The sequence below is a fragment of the Panthera tigris genome, chromosome A1 (assembly GCF_018350195.1).
Source record: "Panthera tigris isolate Pti1 chromosome A1, P.tigris_Pti1_mat1.1, whole genome shotgun sequence".
Lineage (NCBI taxonomy): Eukaryota > Metazoa > Chordata > Mammalia > Carnivora > Felidae > Panthera > Panthera tigris.
The window spans coordinates 36678709-36705069 of NC_056660.1; the positions used below are offsets into that span (position 1 = coordinate 36678709).

The 26361-nt window shown below is 35.6% G+C and overlaps 2 pseudogenes; one reads left to right on the forward strand and one right to left on the reverse strand.

Annotated features, from left to right (window-relative positions):
- The first annotated feature begins 573 nt into the window (after positions 1-573).
- LOC122232459 lies at positions 574-772 on the forward strand (annotated as a pseudogene).
- A 1517-nt stretch (positions 773-2289) lies between these two features.
- Positions 2290-3317, reverse strand: LOC102964229 (annotated as a pseudogene).
- Positions 3318-26361: the final 23044 nt, after the last annotated feature.

Here is a 26361-nt window from a genome sequence, read left to right on the forward strand (position 1 = left end):
CTCTGCCCCTTTCTCCTGTTCATGCTTACTTTCTCTCTAAAATTAGAAAAAGAAAAAGAACGAGCTTTGGTTTCATTGTTTTTTTCTATTTTTTTAAAGCTCCATGTCATGTATTTCTGCTCTGATATTTATTATCTCCTTCCTTCTAGTCACCTTAGGTTTTGTTTGTTCTTCTTTTTGTAGTTCCTTAGGTATAAGATCAAATTGTTTATTTGAGCTTTTTCCTATTTCTTGGGGTAGGCCTGTGTCACTGTATCCTTTTTGGTTGGGCCTATGAACAACCTGTTTTTTAACATTTGCCATAGTGATATTCTTTAAGACATATTTATTAACAGAGAAAGTAAGGAGGCAATCAAGCATTATTTGGCCCTAAATCTCTAATAAATATTTTCAGCCGTCCTCTTACTTATGTGAGATAATACAACCTTTTCTGAGCAATCTAGGATTTCCTAGGCTCTAGATGAATATATAAGAGTTGCTGTAACCTCCATTCCAGAGTAACAGAAGGATCTAGCCAGCATCCCTTGTGGGAAAAGTGATATTGCTGAAATGCTATGGATGGACTGTTAGAGAAAGAGGTCAGGGCCATGCTGTTCGGATATCTTTGAAAGATACCTTTTTGAAAGAAAGGACTATGATGAGGAGGCATGGTGGTGTTCTCTCCTGAGCATGAAGCTGGCTTCAAGTTGCTTCCACAATTGCCTCTTGCCATTGATGATCATTCTTTTCCTCCTTTGGGGAAGTAAGAGGGAGATGATACAGTCTGAGTGGTTTCTGTTGAAAAAAAGAAAGAATGGAAAGATGAGCTACCAATATTAATTAGGAAATTGCCGTGGTAACAGAAATAGAAGTGTGGGTTGTCTTGAGCCTATCAGTGGATCAGTTTCTGGAGATAACAATGATTATAAAATGTTTTGGAGACATTCAGGTTTTGTTGATCATTGCAAAAAACATAGGATGTCCAGGAGCCTAGGTTCTGTTTTTTTGTTCTGTATATTTGTATACATTTTAGTAAGTGAGTTAACTTTCTTATAAATTATTTTCTTCCTTTAGTTAGGATAAAGATATCTGATCTCCCTATTTCACAAATTCATTTATTGTAAAAAGAAAATAAAGGATCTAAAAATGTTCTAAAAACTTAAAGCATTATTGTCAATGATATATTGTATAAGGGAGAGACCATGTTGTTAAAATTTGGCCACTGTTACTAGATGGCCACATTAACACTGAAGTTCACAGTAAGTCCTACGCAGTTCATTCCGAAAAGGTTAGGAGAATACTGATGAGTGCTTATTGTTGAGCTTGGAAGTTAATAACACACTAAAACCTACTATTAATACTCTAAAAACTGCAAAAATGTATACTTGGCAATAGGTTTTGGCCAGTTGACACTCAGTTATTTTCAGCTGGCTGAACATGTCTAAATTTTTAATTTTGTATTTTTTATATTAAAAACCTTTTTGAATGTTTTAATCAAGATCATAGTTAGTCTTTTATTTCAGCTAGTCTAATTAGCTAATGGAGCATGCTCTAGCAGGTAGGTTGAAATGATCAGATAACATAATAATAATTAGGTCAAAATATATTTCCTAGCAATCATTCCATCAGATATTTTAGTCCTCACCAGATACTTTTAGACATTCATGTCTGAATGTCTATTTTAGATTAATAATCACTTCATTTTTATGTTATCTTGACATTAAACAGACTCTTTATTTTTGAAGATGATTTACATTATGTCTTGATGACAGTGTAACTAGTTCAAGGTATGTTAGTGTTATTCTGCTCTTACAGTTGCTAAAAATATAATTTAATATCATGATCCTGTATTGAATTAGTGTATATTTTGATTCATAAAATAATTCTAAGAACAATTATGTGAAAGTGAAAAGGTTTAATTTTTCAAGGATTGTATTACTCAGAAATACTAATGAACATGGCTATTAGCCAAATTCTTGCTTCAATTCTTGCTTCACCTGTATAGCAGTATTAAATCATAGAAACCTCAAATAATATTTGTAGCAATAAGCATGTAAGTAATTAGTTTTATCCATTGTAAATTTCATTTTGCTAATAAAAATCATTTAAATCGTTTATCTGTGTGGAGTCCCTTCTTCCTTTTTTCTTTTTTAAATTTTTTTAGGCCTTTGTTTTTTTCTATGGCGTTAAAGGTACAAGTGGCAACACTATTGAACCCACAGAGAACTGTGGTCACACCCACACCTGCTGTGGAGCATCTACTGAGAAGCTGAAGTGTCATGATACATAGGTGGCCAGGCCCCACCCAGGTCAAAGTCTTACTTTGCATAAGGAGGGAACCTTCTTGTAGGTAATATGAAGATACTGAGTCATGGGCTGGGTTGTGGTTGCCTGTTCAATTTACCTTCAGAGTACAACCTGAATTTTCAGGTAATCTGCCCCATGGGGGGGCTCGTTGGCAAGGATGGACTGGTGCTGGAATGGGACATCATGCACAGTTCCCACTGGTTCACATTACCCTCCACCTCCACAATACCTGAGTTCTGGGTGCTAAGGCCACCTTGTTGGTTTTGGGCTTCTGGTGGATGAAGCCACATTCTTTATGCATGGTTTATGTGTCAGGGTGGAAAATGTTAAACCAGAAGTTCTACATGGGCTGGCCCATATGCAAGATGTTCACCTCTTCTAGTTACTAGAAGGGTTGTAGCATCAGGTAAGTCCTGGTGGATCTGACAGCCAGATACCCAGCACCCAGGACAGTGGCTCCACCACTAGGTTGATCTTGGGGGGCTCCCAGCTGGCAGCAGTAGGCTGCTTAGGTAGGGTACTCGCTTAAGAAACTGCGGCTTCTCCTGAAGCTTGTGCACCTGGCTATTGGACTGGCTGACCCTCTGTCACAGGGTCTCCAGCTCATAGTTCTCCACCTGCTTCTTCAGGCAGCTTGCCTGGCTCTTGTTCTGCTGAGAGAAGCAGGAAGAATACATACAGCAAGTTGATGAGTTGGCAGGCCCCAACACTAACAGGGTGATCTTGGTGGTCGACATGGGGCTGGCCATTGCTGTGCTCAGTCTGCACAGTTACCATGAATGGTTTCAGCATGACATCTGTCAGAGGGGTAGAGGGGCTCTTGGATGGTTTCTGAGACATTGCTTTGAGCAGCAACCTCAGGTGTTCTGGGAAAAGCTCTTCTTGTACCCCAGGATAGTCCTGCAACAGCCAGGCTAGTGCTGTTGAAGCCAGTCTCCTTGTCTTTCAGTTGGCAGGCTCTGAGTGTACCTGGAGGAGAGACTGTAAGAATGAAGAGAGCCAATAAATTTGTATGCCCCAGATGCTGTAGGGGAGTAAAGTCACCCATAGAAGGGGGTGGTGTTTTCACTGCCAACATCTACAGAATATGTGTTTGCTTCTCCTTGGCTTCCTGACCCTGTGGGGGCCAATCTCCTAGAGTTCCTTTCAGAAACTGTTGTGCCTGCTTCTGACTAGTGACTCCCTGGGCTACCCTGGATGCAATGTCTAGTCCCTTCCCCTTAACGTACATTGTTTCAAATGTCTTTTCATATAATCTCCCACTACATTTTATTGTTGCTATACTCTAATGTTTCATTTTGAAAAAAATTAAAATTTTTTTCTAAAAGTACAATTAATTTTGCATGAAGTACCTAGATTCTTTTCTGTAGAGCTCTTATAAAGATACTTTTATTATATATAATTAATATCAAAATTATAGTCATTCCCTATTACACTTTTAAAGAATATCATCCATAATACAAAAAAGTAAGACCTAATTCTACAGTTAAAATCCTTAGTTTAGTGGAAGGAAGTCTGCATCTTGCCATGAAATTCAATAGATGTGGAATAAAAGAATAAGACAAAACTAATTATCAATGATAGTGAAAATATTTTAATTGGAAAATGTCATAAAGTCGTGCAGATTTCAGTGCTTTCCTCCCTTGTCCACATCTAATGAAAAATCAGAAAATGAATCATGAAAACAACTAAAATATCATGCTAAATAATTTCAAAAGAAATTTTTTTTCTCAGTGACTTAGTAAAATTTTTATAATATTTGCATTTTAACTGACATATTAAGTTTTATTTTTTGGAATATTTAATGCCAAATAAAAAAATAAAACATTAACTAGGTTATTATATGCTCTCTGGGAAGTTTCTTACATGCATTAGTGTAGGAGTTAGTTATTCAGAATGCAATGGAAGCTCCATTGAAAATTTCTCCTCAGGGAAATTACCTTGTAAGTTCTGTGATTTTATAAGATGGTTTTGGCCAGTGGTGAGAAGGGTAGTTTGGTTGAGGAAGAATCTGAAGGGATGGAAACACATGAGAGGGCTTCAACACTCTAGCCAAAAATTATTAAGGCTTAAATCTTGTAGGTGGTGGTGATGTAAATTGATAGTAGAGATAGTACAGAAGGCAATGTAAAAGGACTTGGCTACCAATTGATTTGGTAGAATAAATAGATTATTTTTTTCTCCCACAATATTAGAAGGATAAAGTATAAACCAAGATAAGTAACAGGCTTGAATGTGGATCAAGTGGGAGGAAATACTTATTTAGTTGGATAAAAATGGAATCAGAGGCGTTGCCAGTGTGCAAAATAATAAATAAAAATATCTCAAGCCATGGCATTAAATAAATTAGGGATTGAATAGCGAGGAACAGCAAGAAGACCTAATACTATCCAGAATTAGGACAAAATTAAAACAGCACGTAGAAAGATTGCCAAGGGGCCAACTCTACAGATTACAATGCCTTAGGAGACAGAGAAAAAAAGGATGGAAAATTGAGGAAAGATAAGGTGATTTGTTTAGAAGTAGGCTGAACTTAAAATGATTGTAGTGGATATTTGAAGATTTAGTGGGAAAATGTTGGTATGGCCACGTGGAGAGGAGGTGATAACAGAAGAGGAGCAAGAGGAGTAGGTCACTTCCCTGAAGAGTGTGGAAGAGAAAATGTGGAAGCCCTTTAAGGTGTACTGCACTTTTTGCCACTCCATTCTCTCCAGGCTGAGGTTAGCGTATGTTCCAGGAGAAAGGACAAAACTGTGAGGAGGAAACACTGACAGTCTGAGGAGTAGAATGTGGATATTCAGAGCACACGGAGTTCTCAGAAAGGACTTCCGTAGCAAAGTGGCAGATTTGGGTTTAATCCTTTCAGATTTGTTACAGGTGGGTCACAAACAATAGAGAGGACAGAAGGGGAGAGGTGCTGCCTGTCTTCTTTTTGTAACTTCAAACATACTCTCCCTTGTCTGCATCCTCCCTGTTGGAGGAGGGCGGGGAGAGAGAACATGTATGAATGGCCTCTGTGGGCCGTTGGGAGGCACCAGCAGGAGATGTGTGCAGGTTGGGAGAAGTGAGAAGGGCCGGTTATTGTGTGGCTCCCTGCTTGGTAGTGTGCAACCAGTTGGCCAAATTCCCTGAAAGCCAGCTGTGGTCTGACCGTCCTCAGACACTTAACTCTGAATTTTGGTCACTGTAAGATCTAGGGGTTGGGAAGTCTCCAAATAGTTGCACCAGTCCTCCTGCCACATCTCTTTAGGAAATTAATTCCCCTACTAATCTTTCCTCACATTTTCTGATTTCGAATGTGTCATCTGTTTCATGTTAATATCACAACTGATAAAGGTGCTGTTCAAGATTAGGAAAAAAAAAAAAAACAGAGGAAGGAGCCGCAAGTCTGCAAAGTCTCTTGAGTACAATGAGTCAGAGTATGGGTTCTGGATGAGAGGAATATAGAAGGGTGGAAAGTTTTGTTTAGGGGAACTTGTCAGAAGTCAGGTTTTTTTTCTTTTGGATGGTATCTAGGCTATTCTTCATAAAAATTCTGTCATCTTGTAGCCTTTACATATATTTCACATAATTCTCAACTTGAAACTTGGTTCTTGAGACTTAACATGATCACATGTGGTTTAAAAAGACAGTCACAAACCTCTCACGGTTTGCATAGCCCTGATAGATAGGAAGTATAAAATTTAAATAAAATAAAACACTCTAGCCTAGAAACCATCTCCTCTTGCCATACAGATTTTTATCCTGATGGGAGTTTTGGCCAAATTATAATAAATTGGATCACCTTTGAACCAAGCTATAATTATATAGTCATTAAGCAAATATTTATCAAGACAGTTGTGGCATTGGAGATAATAGAAAATAAGATGGAAAATGTCCCTATACCTATGTGCCTTTTAGTATACTGAGAGGAAAAGAGAACAAATGGTAAATGGATAAATAAGGTAATTTTAGCTATTGTTGAATTCTATGGAGAAAAGACCCCACAGCAATACAATGGCTAAGGAAGATTTTGCTAACATCACAGCTGAGGCCTCAAGGAAAATAGCCATGCACACATGCTGTGCTTTAAGAAAAGAGAAGGGCTGATGCAAAGTGCTGTGTCAAGAAAGCTTTGGTGTGCTAGAGAAGCAAGAAGGATGTGGCCAGAACACTAAGCATTAAGAGACTGGGCCAGAAAAACAGTTTGGAGACAGATCACCATGACCTTTTAAGTCTTGGTAAGGGGGTCGGAATTTATTCCAAATGTACAGAAAGCTCCTGAAGAGTTCATAAACAGCGGTGACATTATTTGTTTTAATTTTTAAACATATGCTGTGGGAATAATAGATTGCAGGTAGAGAAGAGTAGGAGCAGAGACTACTGAAATTATTTGCAAGACTGTCAGTAATAATAGTGATATATGGATGTTTACTCTTGCAAATCAGAGCATTGTCTCATTTAACCTCAAAATGGCCTATGTTTTAGGGTGCTATTATTACAGTTTGGAAATGAAGCTGTGCACAGACAGTAACCTCTTTGACATCAGCCATAGCAACTTCTTACTAGATACATCTACTGAGGCAAGAAAAACAAAAACAAAAAATGAACTATTGGGACCTCATCAAGATAAAAAGCTTCTGCACAGCAAAGGAAACAATCAACAAGACTAAACCTTTGGAATGGAAGAAGATATTTGAAAATGAAATATGTAATAAAGGGTTAGTATCAAAAATATATAAGGAACTTACCAAACTCAACACCCCAAAAGCAAATAATCCAGTTAAAAATGGACAGAAGACATGAATAGACATTTTTCTAAAGAAATGCAGATGGCTAACAGATACATGAAAAATGCTCAATATCACGTGTCATCAGGGAAATGCAAACCAAAACTACAATGAGATATCACCTCACACCTCTCATAATGGCTAAAATTAACCACACAAGAAACAATAGATGTTCGTGAGGGTGCAGAGAATGGGGAACCCTCTTACATTGTTGGTGGGAATTGCATTGTTGGTTGGTGGTGCAGCCACTCTGGAGAACAGTATGGAGTTTCCTCAAAAAGTTAAAAATAGAACTACCCTATGATCCACCAGTTGCTAGGTATTTACCCAAGGATACAAAAGACTGATTCAAAGGGATACATGCACCCCAATGTTTATAGCAGCATTATCCACAATAGCCAAATTATGGAAAATGGAAAGAGTACAAATGTCCATCGATTGATGAATGGATATATATATATACATATCAGCCATCAAAAAGAATGAAATCTTGCCATTTGCAGCAACATGGATGGAGTTAGAGGGTATTGTGCCAAGTGAAATAAGTCAGAGAAAGACATACCATATGATGTCACTTATATGTGGAATTTGAGAAACAGGACAGGTGAATATAGGGGGAAGAAAAAGAGCCAGAGGGGAGGGGATGAGGCAAACCATAAAACAAACTCTTAACAATGGAGAACTAACAGTGTTGCTGGCCACAAGGTGGGCAGGGGGATGAGCTAAATGGGTGCTGGGTATTAAGGAGGGCATCTGTTGAAATGAGCACTTGTAATATGTAAGTGATGACTCATTAAATTCTACACCTGAAACTAATATTGTACTGCATGTTAACTAACTGGAATTTAAATAAAAACTTGAAAAAAATGGAAATGAAGCCATGGAGGTACAGAGAAACTAAGCAAGTTGCTCTACATCATAAAGTTAGCATGTGATGGGGCCCAAGAAAAACCAAGTATTCGGACACCACAGCCTTCTTCACCACCACACGGTGCTCATAACTTGGAATTGATATTCATTAGAGTTGGCTATAACCCAATTAGCAATATGAGAGTCTTCGAAAATAATCTTCTTATGTGAAACCCAGTGTTGGTGAAAAATACTACAGATAGAAAATACTAACATTTACAACAATGAAAGATAGATAAGACAGTGAATAATCAAACCTTAAGATTTTCATGACAAGCTGTTTCCTTATGAAAACTTTCCTATCTGTATTTTAGCTAGCCAACATTTATGTATCTCACCTCTATTTTTCTTGCAAACATCTATTTTAAGCCATATATACATTCAGAATGCTAGATTAGTTGCAAAATGTGTTAATATTGAAATTTCAGTGATATCATCTAAAAAGCTTACAGAGTCCAATATAGATGTTCCCCACATACAAAGATTAAAATATATCCTTACTCCAATGACTCTTCAGCCAAGAATTTTCCTTTTTAAAGCACTTCCAAAAATAAAATTTGGATGAGTCTTACAAAGCATACTTGTTCTGGTAACATAAATGGCAAGTGAAAAAGGGGTGGTGAATGACTAACAACAGGTTCATTAAAGATGACAATATGTGGTTTAGTAACTTCTGGCCAAGAAGTACGCCTCCATACAAAGTAATAATGACCCCAAAATAGCTGAGCGCTCAGAAGCCTGGAGATACACAGATACAAGTTAACTACGTGACCTAAAATGTGTTCATTTGCTTTGGTCCTTCTAAACCTAATAGTGTGAATCTGTGCACAAGTGATTTGAACAAGGTGGATAGTAACAGTTGTGAAGATGACCAAGATTGGTACTAGACCCTATCTAGGAGATAGATGCTGATAAGTTTCTCTGAAATGTCTGAGGAGAGTCATTAAACTTTTTTTTTTTTTTAAATAGATGAAATGAGAAAAATCATTCAAATTTTTATCATAAATATACCTCAAGATAGAATCAAGACCATCTTTAATGTACAGAAAAAGTAAAGCTTTGCCTGTACCTCTTTTAAATAAGAATTCATTTGAAATGGTAATAATGTAGCTAAAGAATTTCTGAGTAATATAAAACTTAAAGCAATGTGTGAATTCACATAACAGCTGTACCTATTTTATTAACAGGTCCTAGAAATTTATACTGGCCTTTAACAAAATAACTTCTAGCAATTCTTCATACGTTTGACACATAGTTTCTATTTCTCTATGTTATGCCTCCACATTAGAAGCCACAAGACAATTATAAAACGTCAAGATTAAAGAGCAAAATCTATTTTTACACTGCTTGAAAGGTCTACTACCCATATGAATTTAGAATTTTTTTTTTTTTTGGTTTTCAAATTGGAAACTTAGAAAATCTTATGTTGATTTATTCTTTAAAAAAGCAATACATTCAGTAATTGACTAGTAAAATTAAGTAATAAGAATGTTTAAAAATTTCACTAAGGTTTTAGTACTTTGAAACAGGTTTTAAGCAGTGAGTAAAGAAATGGAATAGTAATAGAAGTTAACTCTTATGTAATATTTTAAAATGCATTATTTTCCTTAAAAGCAATATTTATGAATAGTTAAAATAAAAATGTATTGTTCATTGTTCTCTCTCATGGCACCAATGTGTATTGGCGATTTTTGTTTTTTGGTTTTTTTTTTTTAAGTAGAGGAAGTGAGAGGCACCTGGCCAGCTTAGTTAGTTAAGCATTCTTGACTCTTGATTTCCATTCAGGTCATGGTCTCACACTTGGTGAGATCAGCCCCGCATCGGGCTCTGTCCTGCCAGTGCAGAGCCTGCTTGGGATTCTCTCTCTCCCTCTCTCTGTCTCTCTGCCCTTCCCCTTCTTGCTTGCTCTCTCTCAAAATCAATAAATGAACATTCTTTTTAAATCTTAAAAAAACATAGAAGGTGAAATCGTCTTATCAAAACTACCGTTGTAAAATTCTATGGCCACTTAGAGTTAACAGAAAAAAAAAAAAAAAACGGACTTTAGTAAAAGCTCTCAAAATATGGAGTAAATGCTATTTGAATACAGAAGTCAAAATATTTAAATCATACATTTTACATCAAATAATGTCCCACAGTTTTAAAGAAAAAAAACTTAGAAACCAAGCGAATATCATGTTGGGATTTAGGGAAATAAAATTTGATTTTTAAAGACATTAAACTGTCCAATTTAAATTCTTTTTTTTTTTAAAAAAAGCTTATTTATTTATTTTCAGAGAGAGAGAGTGTGCACAGGAGGGTCAGAGAGAGAAGGAAAGAAAGAATCTCAAGTTGGTCCTGCACTACCAGCGCAGAGCTGGATGTGGGGGTCACTCTCAGGAACGGTCAGATCATGACCTGAGCCGACACCAAGAGTTGGGCGCTTAATCAACTGAGCCACCCAGGCACCGGAAACTGTCCAATTTAAAACAGAGATAAGTTCAATTCAAACAGAGACAGGGACAAAGATTAAAAACAAAACATATCCATTGTGTTTATATCCACTGTTGCTTTTTTCCTTTTTTAAAATCCATTTTAATTTTTTTTTAATCCGACTATAGTTGACACACGACGTTACACTAATTTCAGATGCACAGCCTAGTGATTCAACGTCTCTCTGTGTTATTCTGTGCTCACCAGAAGTGTACCTACCGCAACCATCTGTCACCATGCAATGTTATGTTTCTTTTTTCTATTACTCTTTTCTCTCACTTAGAACTTAGCAGAACCCTTCACAACATTTGTAAGGCATATCCAATGGGAATAGATAAAACTATTTTCGAATGACTAGTCTTCTCTTGAAAAAACTTTACTGTAAAGCTCAAGCTAAAAGTTGTTCTTGGGGCATGAATTGAATTGCTGTTTTAGATGCCCAGTGGCACATGTGGATGGAAGGCCCTTCCATCCCCACATGGATGGCCCCACATGTAAGATTGTGGCAGGAAAGAACAGGACCTTTGGGGTCAGACTTGTACTTTAATCCTGGAGCAAAGGTAACAACTGCCAAACTTTAAAAAAAAACAATTTAAATTAAGAGATTGGCAGTTTTTTTGACAAGTTATTTAAATCCAAATGACTCCAGAAAAACTGCTTCTTTTTATCGGCAACTAAGTTGTTTACTTGTAAAATGGTTTAGTTTAAAAATGATATGCAGGAAAAGTTTGGAAACCATAAAAAATTACATTTTTCTCTAGATTATGAAGACTTACTGTAAAGCTATATTATATTGAGTCCAAAATGCACAAATTCAGTCTTGTCTAAATCCTAGAACGCATCTCCAATTAGAAGAAAATGCTGTTGAAATGATAAAAAGTTACTCTTTATCAGTAATGTTGAATAGATAATTTGTTGTAAACACTCGCATATCAAATGTTTTATCATCTTTTATTCCTTCCTTTCTTCCTACCTTCCTTCATTTGTTCATTTAATATGTATTTATGTTCAATATACATCTGGATGGGAGATTGACATTTTAAAAGATATGCAAGACATAACATGACAAGGATTTTAGCTGAAAAAAAAGCAAGATAAAGAAATGCTATTACTGGGAGAGAATATTCAGACAAATTTGTTTTCCGTGGTTTGTTCAGTCACTCATTTATTCATTCAACAAACATTTATTGGACTTTTATTATATGTTAAGCACAGTGCCGGATACTGTGTCCAAATAAGCCCAAATCTGTGATTGTCGTTTACTACTTTATCGGTGCCTTTTTGCTTTACTTATTGTATCTCACATTTACCTTACTTTGAGCCAAAACTTTTATATGAATTTTTAAAACGGGGAAAGGTCTGCTTTGTCTTCTTTGCTCAGCTTTTGGTTTTTAAATAATCTGCCAAACACCTTGATGTTTTTGAAGCCCTGCCTTGTGATTGAGAGTGTTCCCAAAAGAAATTCTGCTTTTTTGTTTTTAAAGTTGTAGTTATTTATTTAGAGAGAGCAAGCACAGGTGGGGGGAGGAGCAGAGAGGAGAGAATCCTAAGCAGACTCAGACCACTAATTAGCGCAGAGCCGGACGTGGGACTTGAACTCATGAACTGTGAGATCATGAACTGAACTGAAGTCAAGAGTTGGATGTTTAACCATCTGCATCACCCAGGTGCCCCAAGAAATTCTGCTTCTTAAATTCAACCCTGTAGCTAGGGATTCCACCACATAAAGATATGTCCCAATGCCTGCCTGCATCTATAAATTGTCTGTACTAAAATTCCTTTTCGCAAGCCCCACAGAAAAGTATAAGTGGCCAGTATGCAAAATGTTCTACATCTTAATGCAAAATGTTCTGCATATCTAAGGTTTAGTTCATTTTACTTAATTAAGAGGAGATATATCATTTATTTTATAAACAATAATAATTTAATGAGTTCAATTTGATAAGACATTTTAGATTGACTTTTTTATTTTTATTTTTTTAATTTTTAAAAAGCTTTTATTAACAATTATATTAATTCCAGTTAACTAACATACAGTGAAATAATAGTTTCAGGTGTACAATTCAGTGATGCAGCACCTACATACAACACCCAGTGCTGATCACAAGTGCACTCCTTAGTCTCCATAACCTATTTGACCCATCCCCCCACTCACCTCCCCTCTGATAACCATCATTTGGTTGTCTATAGTTAAGAGTATGTTTCTTAGTTTGCCTTTCTCCCTTTTTTCCCTCTTGGCTTGTTTGTTTTGTTTCTTAAATTACACATATGAGTGAAATCATATGGTATTTGTCTTTCTTTTACTGACTTATTTCACTTAGCATAATACTCTCTAGCTCTATCCATATCATTGTAAATGACTAGATTTCACTGTTTTTTTTTAATGTTTATTAGTTTATTTTGAGAGAGACAGAGAGAGAGAGGGAGGGAGGGAGAGAGTGCACGCATGATTGGGGGACGGTCAGAGAGTTAGAGGGAGGCTGAGAATCCGAAGGCAGGCTCCAGGCTATCAGCACAGAGCCCAGTGCAGGGCTGGATCTCATGAACCTGTGAGATCATGACCTGAGCCAAAACCGAGTTGGATACTTAACCAGTTGAGCCATTCAGGTGCCCCAACTGTATTCTTTTTCATGGCTGAGTAATATTCCAGTGTGTGTGTCTGTCGCTGTGTGTGTGTGTGTGTGTGTGTGTGTGTGTGTATACACCACACTTTCTGAGGAACCTCCATAATGTTATCCAGAGTGGCTGCACCAGTTTGCATTTGCACAAACAGCGCAGGAGGGTTCTCCTTTCTCCACATCTTCACTGACACCTGTTGTTTCTGATGTGGTTAATTTTAGCCATTCTGACAGTTGTGAGTTGATATATCATTGTAGTTTGATTTGCATTTCCCTGATGATGAGTGATGTTGAGCATCTTTTCATGTGCTTGTTAGCTACCTGCCTGTACTCTTTGGAAAAAATGTCTTTTTATGTGTTCTGCCCATTTTTAAAATTTGGTTATTTGTTTTTTGGGTGTCGAGTTTGGTAAGTTCTTTATATATTTTGGATACTAACCCTTTATCAGATATATCATTGGCAAGTTTCTTCTCTGATTCCATAGGTTGCCTTTAGTTTTGTTGATTGCTTCCTTTGCTGTGCAGAAGCTTTTTATTTTGTTGAAGTCCCAATAGTTTATTTTTGCTTCTGTTTCCCTTGCCTTCGACAACATGTCTAATAATAAGTTGCTATGGCCAAGGTCAAAGAGATTGCGGCCTGTGTTTTCTAGGATTTTGATGGTTCCCTGTCTCACATTTAGGTCTTTCATCCATTTTGAATTTATTTTTGTGTGTGGTGTAAAATAGTGGTCCAAGCTCATTCTACTGCATGTTGCTGTCTTGTTTTCCCAACACCATCTGTTGAAGAGACTAGCAATTGACAGTTTTTTTTTAATTGGTGCTTTTAGATATTGTTTCTCTTTCTTCTATCCTGCAATGTTTCCAGTTAAACATCTTTGGTCAGCCTTATTTTTGTTCGTCGATACATAATGTGTCTTTGTTCTCTGGCTGTGCTTAAGATTTCTCCTTGTCACTGGTTTTGAACATTTTATTATATTATGACTCATGGCAGTTTTCTTCATGTTTGTTGTGCTTGGGGTTTGATGAGCTTCTTGTGTCAGTGGATCTACAATTTAATGGAGTTTGGAAAACCTCCAGCCATTATCTCAAATTTTTTTCAGCCTTATACCTCCTCTCTTTCAGACACTTTGATTATAAGCATACAAGGCTACTTGAACTTGTTCCACAGCTAATTAATTCATTCTCTTTTCATGTTTTAATATTCCTTTTCTCTATGTTTCATTATGGAAACTTTCTATTACAGTATGTTCAAATCTACTAACATTCCGCAAAGTCTATCTGATGTTAATCTCATTCATTGTAGTAGTTTCCATCTCAGCCATGGGAGATTTTAACAGCAGAAGTTTGAAGGCATTTTTTCAAGTATTTTGCATGTTTCCACTTAAATTTTTGAACATATGGATTACAGTTATAATAACTGTTCTAATGTCTTTTTCTACTAATCCTTACATCTGTGTTACTTCTGGGTCCATTTATTAATTGTTTTTTCCCTCATTATGAGTCATGTTTTTCTGCCTTTTTGCATGCCTTATAATCTTTGATTGGATGCCAAGCATTATGGATTTTAATTTGTTGCATTCTAGATATGTTTATATTTTTATAAATCATCTTGAACTTTGTTCTGGGATACAGTCATGGTTCTTGGAAACAGTTTGATCCTTTTATGATTTGTTGGGCTAGAGCAGATAAATATTTAGTCTAGGGCTAATTATTCTCCACTACTCGGGCAAAACACTTCTGATGAAACATTTCTAATGCTCCATGGTAATAAGGTTTTCAAGTCTCACTGTTGGGGAAAGGAATTATTCGTGGCCTTCTTTGAGCATTATTGATTCCCCCCTCTAATCGTTTAGGATGGCTCTTTTACCAGCTGTATAGTTTCCTTACAGACATGTGCTGATCAGTACTCTGCTGAATATTCAAGGTGGACTCTGTGAAGATCTCCTGAGATTGTGTGTGTGTGTGTGTGTGTGTGTGTGTGTGTGTGTGTGTGTAGCTTTTCCTTCTTTGATACCTACCCTGCCCTGTGAGCTCTTGCCCCTTTGGTTTCCTAGCACTCTCAGCTCTGTCTCCTCAACTCAGAAAGTACACCAGACTCTACCAGGACTCCACCAATATACTGCTGCCTGGAACATCTCAAAGGGGAAAACTTGGCGTGACCCTATGGCAACTTCTTGCACTCATAGAAGCTCCCAAATGTTAGGGTGCCTAAGGCCGGAGCTTCATTTGTTTCACATTCAATCCTACTCTGACAACGGTCTCCCAGAATTAGAAAGGATATGAATTTTGGAGAACTCAAGGAAAAAAATAAAGTCTACCTAATCTCTCTCTTATTTATCTAAACAGTAGCTATAAACACTGATTAGGAAGTAAAACAAATATTTATGAATGTAAAAGTCATATGGATCGTAAAAACTTATGGAGTATTAAAATAGTTTGGATTTAGGAATAAAAAGTTTTGAGCAGGTATTAAATATATAATATATAATAAACTCTTAAATATAATAATGACAAATTTATATTTCATTGAAATTGTATTTCAAAATTGAAAAAATAAAGTTGAATTGTAGACTGAATTGTAGCTACCACGTTCTGCTCTATCACAACATACTGAGGCAGAGTCTAATAAGGAAATCAGTAAATGATTTTGGATATTTGTTTCTGCAAATTATAAAATCGCAATGTGCAGAAACAAATATCCACAAAATGTTTTACTAATTTCCTTCATTCCTAGTTCAACTTTCATTCTTGTTATTATTCTAAGAACATTTCCTTTTTATTGGATTCACAATCCATGATTCAACTGTGCTGACTTGTGCATTTTTAGGAATTATCTGGGGTTTTTTTCTAAGTTATCTGATTTGTTAGTATATAATCACTTATAGTAATCTGTTATCACACTATGTATTTGTGTGGTTATCTGGTGTTTTGTTTTCTTTTCCATTTTTCATTTTTGTCTTTGAATTTTCTCTCTTTTTTTTCTTGGTTAATATGGTTAAAGCATTGCCAATTTTGTTTTTTTAAAGCTTGTCATTACTTGCAATGTTATGTTATTGTTTATTCTGGTCTCTGTTTTATGTATTTCTGCTTTTTCTTCGTTATTTTCTCCCCCTACTAAATTTCAGCTAAGTTTCTTCTTTTTCTAGGTCGTTATGGTGTAATGTTAATGTTAAGTTGTTTATTTTAACTTTTTTTCATAATACAGGCATTTATAGCATAAATTCCACTCTTAACATCTGCTTTTGCTACATCCTATAGGTTTTTGAATGTTGTGTTTTCTTTTTCTTTCATTTCAAGGCATATTTTGATTAGCCATTTGATTTCTTATTTGGTCCATTGCTTGTGCAGTAGTGTGTTGTTTAATATTTACATATTAAATATTTAATATTTGCATTGTCTATTTTCCAGTTTTGTTTTATTGTTGATCTTTAGTTTTGTACCCTTGTGGTTGGATAAGATGCTTGGTATGATTTCAGTCTTTTTAAATTTATAATATTTGCTAGGTCTCTTTTTATGTTATTTAACCAGTGGATTCTTCTGTGTGTACTTGAGGAAAATGTGTATTCTATTTTCTTGGGTAAAATGTTTTATATATATCTTTTAGAACCATGTATTCTGGGGGCACATGGCTGGCTCAGTGAGAAGAACATGTGACTCTTGATCTTGGGGTCATGGGTTTGAGCCCCATGTTAAGTACAGAGATGACTAGAAAATAAATTTTAAAAAGTCAAAAAAAACCCATATATCCTGCAGTATGCTTCGAGTAAAAAATGTATTTACTGAAAAAAAAAGTAACTGAGTGTGCTCATTTACAGTGAAGTATATCAGAGGGAAGGAAATGGGGGGATGGGTGAAATAGGTGAAGGGGATTAAGAATACACTTATGATGAGCACTGAGTAATGATGTATAGAATTGCTGAATCACTATGTTTTACACCTTAAACTGATATGACATTGTGTGTTAACTATACTTGAACTGAAATAAAAAACTTAAAAATTTTGGAGAGATCATTGTGGAGAGATCAAGACATGCATACAAATGACTGGAAATGGAAAATGACTTTAAGGAAAGCTTTCTAATGACTTTAAGGAAAGATTTTTCATGGGGATCTTGGTGTATCTCACCAAGTACCAGTCGTTTAAATTTTGGAGCTTTGGGTTAACGTTTTACCTAAATTGTAGTGTCAAAATTCTGTTGTTCATTTGATACATTTATTAGGAAAATAATCATAGCCACTAGGTTATGCCCACAATCACCATGCCCCCAGATTATTTTTCATGAGTTTCTCACATTGCAATATCTGTCAATTTTATTGAAATATAATTTAATTATGGTAAGATGCACCTGTTTTCAATATAATGGCATGTGCATTTTGGTAAATTTATGTACCTGTGTAAGATGACCACAGTCAAGGAGTAGGTATTTCTATCACCAAAAAGTTCCCCTGTGCAAGTAACTCTCACTCTCAGACCCAGTCAAATGTTGACTTATTTCTATAATTATAAATCAATTTTGACTGTTTTAAAATTTTACCTAGATGAAATCACATTATTTGTACATGAAAAATGCAGACTTAATGCTTTTTATTAATATGATCTATGTTTATTTTAAGTTCAAATTTATTTGAGTTTATTTTAAACTCAAATAATATAAAGCAGGAGAAAATAAGATTTCCAATATCATTCCAAACCCTACCACCCAGTTTTATTCATGTTATATAAGAACATGATAATTATTTATTTCTTGATAAATCTAGATAAATTTCTATCATTTAGGTTGTTTTAATGTTTACTGTCTTCCCTGAATTAGTGCATGTTTTCAGTGTTTGCCTATTTCTATCCAGCTAGAAGGAGAATTTTTTTTTTTTTTTTGTTAGGCTACCGAATCAAAGTGTCTTTCCTACAAATTTTTAGAAGTTATTCCATTTTTTCTGGCATTGATTGTTGCTTGGGTAATATCTGAAATTAGTCTAGATTGAATTTTTCTCTCTTTTAGATGATTTATTTTTATACCTGGATGTCAAAAGTATTCCTTTAAGTTTTTTTATTTTTTAGTTGAGGTATAATTGACATATAATATTATATTAGTTTCAGGTATAAAATATAATGATTCAATATTTGAATATGCCATGAAATGATCACTATAAGAAGTCTAGTTTCCCCACATAAAGTTGCATAATATGTAATACCATATTACTGACTATAGTCACTAATGTGTACATTGTATCTAGATGCTTTTTTATTTATTTTATGACTGGAAGTTTGTACTTTTTGGCCATCTCACATTTCATTTACCCTCAACCCCCCTCCTCTCTGGCATCTACCAGTCTGCATCTATGAGTTGTTTTTGTTTTGTCTTGTTTTTTAAATTCTACATGTAAGTGAAATCATATGGTGTCTTTCTCTGTGATTCATTTCCCTTAACATAATATACTCAAAACCCATTTATGTCATTGCAAAAGGCGATATTTTCTTCTTTTCATGGCTGAATAATATTCCATTTTCTTTACTCATTTCTTTATTCAATATACCACATTTTCTTTATTCATTTGTAGGAGTGCTGACGGCACTGACTCCATCTTTGGCCCTCCATGTTCCAGGCCCTGACATTGGAAGTTAATGTACGCCCTGACCAGATTGTGAGAAGGCTTGTTCTGATCTTCCCTAGAGTGGCACCACTTTATAATTTATAGAGATGACTCACACACAGTGCCACTTTAGAAACTAGTAGAGATGACTGGCATACAGAGGGTGTCACTGTCAATAACTAGTAGAGATCCTCTGGCACAAAGATGGTGTTCACTTTAGATAAGTATTCTTTGATCTCATTATTGAAGAGACTGTCCTTTCCACATTGTGTAGTCTAGCCTCCTTTGTTGTAAATTAATTGGTCATATACACATGGGTTGATTTCTGGGCTCTCTATTTTGTTCCGTTAAGTTATGTGGCTGTTTTTATACCAGTACAATACTATTTTTATTACTATGCCCCTTCACCCTATAAAAACTATGGATTTGGGTCCAGACTGTGTAGAGAATAGCACCTAGATTGTCCGTCCACTCACACCTTCTGCCAGTGAGTTACCCTAAATTAAACTCTGTAAATGGTGTGGCATGGCTTTGTTTTTCAATCTGAAAGTATCTCTTCAGTTTGGTGGATACTTTTATGACCTTCTTCCATCTTCTAACACAATTCATTCATTGATGAACACTTTGGTTCTTTCCATATCTTGGCTACTGTGAATAAAACAGCAATAAACATAGGGGTGCATATATCTTTTCAAATTACTGTTTTCATTTCTAGAGATAAATACCTAGCGGTAGAATTATTGGCTCAAATGATAGTTCTATTTTAGTTTTCTGGAGAAACTACTTAATGTTTTTCATAGTGGCTGTACCAGTTTACATTCCCACCATGTAAAGTACATGAAGGTTTCATTTTTTCCACATCCTCACTGATACTTGTTATTTCTTGTCTTTTTGATAATAGCCATTCTGATAGATACGAAATGATGTCACAGTGTGGTTTTGATTTGCATTTCCCTGATGATCAGTGATGCTGACATTTTTTTCATGTACTTGTTGGTCATCTGTATGCTTTTCTTGAAAAAAATGTCTGCTCAGAGCCTCTGCCCATTTTTGATTAGATTGTTTAGGGTTTTTTTAATTATTGTATGTGTTCATTATACATTTTGGGTATTAACCCCTTATTAATTCTATGATTTGCAAATATCTCATCTCATTCAGTAGGTTGGCTTTCTATTTTCCTGATTATTTCCTTCGCTTGTGCAGAAGCGTTTTAGTTTATATGGTTCCATATGTTTATTTTTGCTTTTCTTGTCATTGCTTTTAGAATCAGATCCAAAATTTATCGCCAAAACTTATATGGAGGTGGTTACAGCTGCTATTTTCTTCTAGGAGTTTTATGGTTTCTGGTCTTATATTTACATCTCTAATCCATTTTGAGTTAATTTTTGTGTATTATGTAAGATATTAGTCCAATTTCATTCTTTGGCATGAAGCTGTCCAGTTTTCCCAACACCATTTATTGAAGAGACTGTCGTTTCCACCTTGTATAGTCTAGCCTCCTTTGTTGTAAATTAATTGGTAATATACACATGGGTTGATTTCTGGGCTATTTTGTTCCATTGAGCTATGTGGCTGTTTTTATACCAGTACAATACTATTTTGATTACTATAGCTTTGTAATATAGTTTGGAGGTCCAGAAGCATGATGCCGCTAGTCTTGTTCTTTCTCAAGATTGCTTTGGCTGTTTAGGATATTTTGTGGTTCCATATAAATTTCAAAGTTGTCCTATTTCTGTGAAAAATGTCATTTGAATTTTTAATGGTTTTGTTTTTTATTTTTTATTTTTGAGAGAGACTGAGCATAAGCGTGGGAGGAGCTGAGAGAGAGAGGCAGACACAGAATCTGAAGCAGGCTCCAGGCTCTGAGCTATCAGCACAGAGCTGGTCGCGGGGCTCGAACTCACAAACTACGAGATCATGACCTGAGCCAAGATGGGACGCTTAACTGACTGAGCCACCCAGGTGCCTTGAAAATGCCATTTGAATTTTGAAAGAGATTGCATTAAATCTACGGATTGCTTGGGGTAATTTTAACAATATTAATTCTTCCAGTTTGGAAGATAGGCCTGTATCACTATAAACTTCTCTCTTAGAACTGATTTTGCTGCATCCTATAGATTTGGTGTGTTGTTTTTGCCTTTTAATTCATTTCAGGGGTTCTTCTTTGATTTCTTAGTTGACCCATTGGTTTCTCAGTAGCATGTTGTTTAATCTCCACATGTTTGTAATTTTTCCTGTGAGTTTTTTTCCTGTGATTGCTTTCCAGTCTCATACCATTGTAGTCTGAAAAGATGCTTGATATAATTTCAATATTATTAAATCTATTGAAACTTTTTTGTGGCCTCACATTATCTATCCTGGAGAATGTTCCATTTGTACTTGAGAAGAATGTGTATTATTCTGCTTTTGGTTGGAATGTTCTGTATACATCTATTAAATCCATCTGGTCTAATGTGTCTGAAGGCCAATGTTTCCTTACTGATTTTCTGTCTGGATGATCTATCGATTGATTTAAGTGGGGTATTAAAATCCCCTGTTGTCATTGTATTGCTGCTGATTTTTCCCTTTAATTCTGTTAATGTTTGCTTTATATATTTAGGTGCTTCTATGTTGGGTGCATAAATATTTATAGTTGTTATAGCTTCTTACTAGATTGACCCATTTATCACTATGTAATTCCCATCTTTGCTTTGAAGGTCTATTTTATCTGATATTGGTATAGCTTCCTCAGATTTCTTTGCTTTCCATTTGTATGAAATATATTTTTTCATCTCTTCACTTTCTTTTTTTTTTTTTTTTTTTCATCTCTTCACTTTCAATTTGTATATCCTTTCCCTAGGTAAGTCTCTTGGAGGCATTATAGATCACTCTTGTTTTTGTTTTGTTTTGTTTTGTTTGTTTTTATTTATACTCTCTATCACTTTTGATTAGAGAATTTAATACATTTACATTTGACTTTAATTACATTTACATGATAGGTAAGTATGTACTTATCACCATTTTGTTCACTGTTTTCTGACTGTTTTATACTTCCTCTCTGATCCTTTCTTGTTCTCTTCCCTTGTGGTTAGATGCCTTTTTTGAGATTTCATTCTCATTATCTTTTATTTATCTACCGCTGGCATTTGCTTTGTGATTACCACAAGGCCATTGTATATCAGCCTACATATATACCAATTTATCTTGAGTTGATCACAAGTTAAGTTTGAACACATTATAAAACTCCACAATTTTATTCTCCCTCTATTATGTTTCTGATGTCACATTTTACATCTCTTTAGTTTGTATGTTCATTAATGAATTGTCATAGTTATTGTTATTTTTACTACTTCTGTCTTTTAACTTTCATGTTAGCTCTAAATGATTATTAGTCCAGTGCCTTTACTATATATTTACCTTTACCAGTAAGATTTTTACTTTCTTATGTTTTCATGTTAGTAATTAGTGCCCTCTCTTTTCAACTTAACAAAATCCCTTTAACACTTATTGTAAGGCTGATTTGATGGTGGTGAACTCTTTTAGTTTTTGCTTGTCTGGAAAATTCTTTATCTGTCCTTCAATTATGAATGAAAACTTGCTGGGTAGAGTATTCTTGGTTGGAAGTTTTTTGCTTTCAGCACTTTGAATATATCACACCATTGCCTTCTAGCCAGCAAAGTTTCTGCTAGAAAATGTGCTTATATTCTTATGATGGTTTCCTTGTATATAGTAAGTTGTTTTTTTTTTTTCTTGCTGCTTTTAAGATCTCTCTTTATCTTCAACTTTTGACATTTTAATTATGATTTGTCTTAATGTAGATCTCATTGGGTTCATCTTTTTGGAACTCTCTGGGCTTCCTGGATCTGGAGGTTTGTTTCCTTCCCCGGGTTAGGCAAGTTTTCAGCCATTATTTCTTCAAATAAGTTTTCTGTTTATTTCTCTCTCTTCTCCTTCTGGGACCTCTATAATGTAAATGTTGCTCCGCTTAACATTGTCCTGTGGATCCCTTAAGATACCTTCATTTTTAAAAAATTATTTTTACTTTTTACTGCTCTGTTTGAGTGAGTTCCACTGCCCTGTCTTCCAGGTTAGTGATCCTTTCCTCTGCTTCATCTAGTCTCCTGTTGAACCCCTCTAGTGTATTTTTCATTTCAGCTATTGTAGTCTTCATATCTTTGACTTCTATTTGGTACTTTACTATGTTTTTTATTCATTTGTTGAAGCTCTCCCTGGGTTCATCTATTCTTCTCCTGAGATGGATGAGCATTTTTTATGATCATTACTTTGAGCTCTTTGTCAGGTATATTACTTACTCCATTTCATTAAGGTTTTTTTCCTGTGGTTTTATCTTGTTCTTTCATTTGGAACACTTTCCTCTGTTTCTTCATTTTACTTGGCTTTCTATATTTTTTATTTATTAGGTGAAGCAGCTATCTCCCCCAGTCTTGAAGGAGTGGTTACAGGAAAACTGAAGTATGATTCAGTCTGCTGTTTGTGTAGTGCCTTGGGGTGGTAGCCTGCCAAAAATTGTGTCTCAGATTGTCTTAGTCCCATAGGGCCCAGAAATGTGTTTCTCTGGCCATCAGAACCAGGCAATCAAAGGATATCCACTGTGTAAACTGTATGAAGCTACCAGCTTTGATGGGACTACAGGTGAATGCCAGGCCAGGGTATACCTACCCACTGGATTTAGCAGGGAAGGGCCATGGTGGAACACATGGCCAGGGTGCTGCCACCTGCCAGGCTTAGCAGGGTGGAGCCTCAGCAGAGTCCCAGATTGGGGCATGCAGTGCTAACAAAGCAGAGGGAGACTGCAAAAAATGACACCTACCAGTGCCTCCATCCCTGGAGAGAGTTCCAACAAACCCCTGCCCCTCTAGTAGATGCTTTGAGATTAGCCAATAATCTCCTTCACATGGGGTCTAAGTACTTTTCAGCCTACTGTTTTTGTACTAGGTCCCAGGATAAGTAAGTCTGTGTGCAAGCCCATTAAGAACAGAGTCTCAGATTTTTGTAGCCCTTTATGTCTCCTAGATGTAAGCCCCATTGGTTTTGAAAGCCAGATATTTTGGGGCTTATCTCTCTGTGCAGTTCCCATGGTTTGGAGTGTCTGATGTGGTGCTTGAACCTTAACTCCTCAAAGATATGCTCTACATTTTTGAGATCCTTCTCACTTGTGGGGTGTTGCACTGGGGGGTGGGGTTTTGGCAAGACTGTGTCTCTGCCTCTCCTACCTATCTTGATGCGGCCTTTTTATCCTTTGTTGCAGAGGAGGTTTTCATCTAGCTGACAGGTCTTTTTTAGAGAAAATTGTTCTATATGTAGCTGTAAATTTAGTGTATCCATAGAAGGAGGTGAATTCAGGGTCTTCCTATGCTCCCGTCTTGAATTGCCTCCACCTTCCTTTATCTTTACAGTTCAATAGTTAGCCATAATTTATCTTGATGTGCTTGTTTTTTATCACTTTTTTCCATGAGGTATTATATCTTTTAATCTGCCTAGTCACGTCTTCCTACATTTCAGATCCTTTTTCCTTATATTCACTATCTTAGAGATATTATCTTTATGTTGGATCATTTTTGTCTACTTTAAATAATTTCACCTCCTCACTGGTAATTTCTTTATTCTTGCCTTTTTTTTTAACCCATTATGATTATGTCAAATCTTTTCATATTCGTCTATGTCTATTCTCTTCTTTATTATTTTTTAACTTAGTATATTTGTAATGGAATTATTTATTTCTATATTTGTTTCCATAAGTTTACAGTATGTTTACTCTCATTCTGATTTTTTAATAACATAATTTTGAGCTTTTTATGTTAATTTTTTAAGTTTCTGTAGCTCTTAGGTAGTGCTTAGGTAGTGCTTTTATTTCTTTGATGATATTTTCTCCCATGCTGAATTCTTTGTCTCTCTTCTGCACATCTCATTTGTTCTTTTTCTTTGTTCATTCATTCCTTCAAATGTGTGTATAGTATGTTTGAAATATTGCCATGCCATTACTTTTCATTTATTTCTCTGATATGGGTATATTTATCCAAACTGTTTTTTTCTGATGAAATATGGGAGATATCCCTTTGATACCCATCTTATTTGAGACAAATTTGCCTTTCCCTACCCCAGTTACCACTTCTTTCTGTTCATTTTCCTGAGCCCTGGCATTTCTGGGATCCAGAAGGAGAGCTGGTATGAGGCTGGGTTCATCTAAGACTTTGGACTTTCTTGTAAGACCTGATTACTTTTTTGTTAGTAGAACCCACTCTGTACAGACTGAAGTATAACTTTAGTTGGAAAGGGAGCTTAGTCTTCACTTTTCTAGCTTTTACCAAGAGGACATTTTCCCCAAATAGACCAGATTACCACCTTATCCACTACCTTTAGAAATAAGAGTAGCTGGAAGGAGTTTTGCTTAGTGGTTGGGCCATGAAAGTAGACATGCATGGTTAAGCCACTCTTTCTTTATGGGAACCAAAGTACTTCTAAGAAGCATGAGCTCTGATCTGCTCTTGAACTCTATTAACTTTTATAACAGTGAGACTTCACAGGAGGAGGTCTTCAGATTTCCAGTTCTGGTTGTTACTTCATGGGGAAGTGAGTCTAAATCAATGTGTTGGTATTAGGAAGCCCACTACCTTGCAACTACATGCCACATTCTCCTATGCAGTTTTATCAATAGCAGGGACAATTTTTTTTATCTCCATACCATGGTTCTTTTGCCTTGTTTTTTTGACAGATTCAGAATCTGATTAAGAAAAAATATAGGTATTGTTCATTGGCCCCTTTATAACCTCCCTCATCTCCTTCCCTGGTAGTGCAATGTCCTGGGGAATAGGAAGCCCTGGATAGCCCTCTTATCTCTGCTGTAGTTCACAAAGTGATATGTCAGAGCTTCTATTCATAAAATTGTGCCCCTTGACCTTTTTCATTATTAACTATCTTTCCTCCAAATTCAGAATATTGGAAGATATTAATGATGTATTATTCACTTACCTCTTTTTTCATTCTATTTTGGCAGAGATGGGAACAGTAGAAGGAGCTGAGCACTATTGCAAACCCAGAACCTTCCGTTTCTTGTTGTGACTATTATATTTTACAATTTAAGGCATAAAATTGTAACTGTTCCTTTTTTAACTGCTACTGGTATATTTTTTAGCGGATCTCATTATATTTTGTGCGATTTATTAACTAGTGTGGATTCAAGGAATTCTGAAAGCTTACTATGCTGTTCCAAAAATTTCCAGATATTACAAAGGATGCAGAAGTTTTCATATACAGATATTCATAAAGTTGTCTAGATATAATTTCCAAAGTCTTATAAGCTTTATGATATCATGAACTTCAGTGAAAGAATTATGTTACAGAAATAGAGGTAGGCATTTTGTGTTCTAAATCATCCAAGCAAGATAATCTTGGCTTTTTCTAATTATCCTCCCCTAGCTGTGTCCAGAAAGTATAAGAGCTAATCTCAAAAAGACCTCTCTTAACTATACCTTAATATTTTTAGATGTTGAAATAAACTAGTGATCAAAGATTATGTTAAATAATTGGCAAGTAGTAGCCAAAGGATAAGTAACACCCTAATTAGACTCTCAAGGAAGGTTTAATCTGTGCCAGACTCACCCAGGAATCCTATTACCCAAAAGGTAACTTATTAATGCTAATTATGATTTATTTTTACCTAACTGCAGGGGATCTAATAATGATAGAGCAACATTAAGCAAATAAGACACAGGAAGGGTAG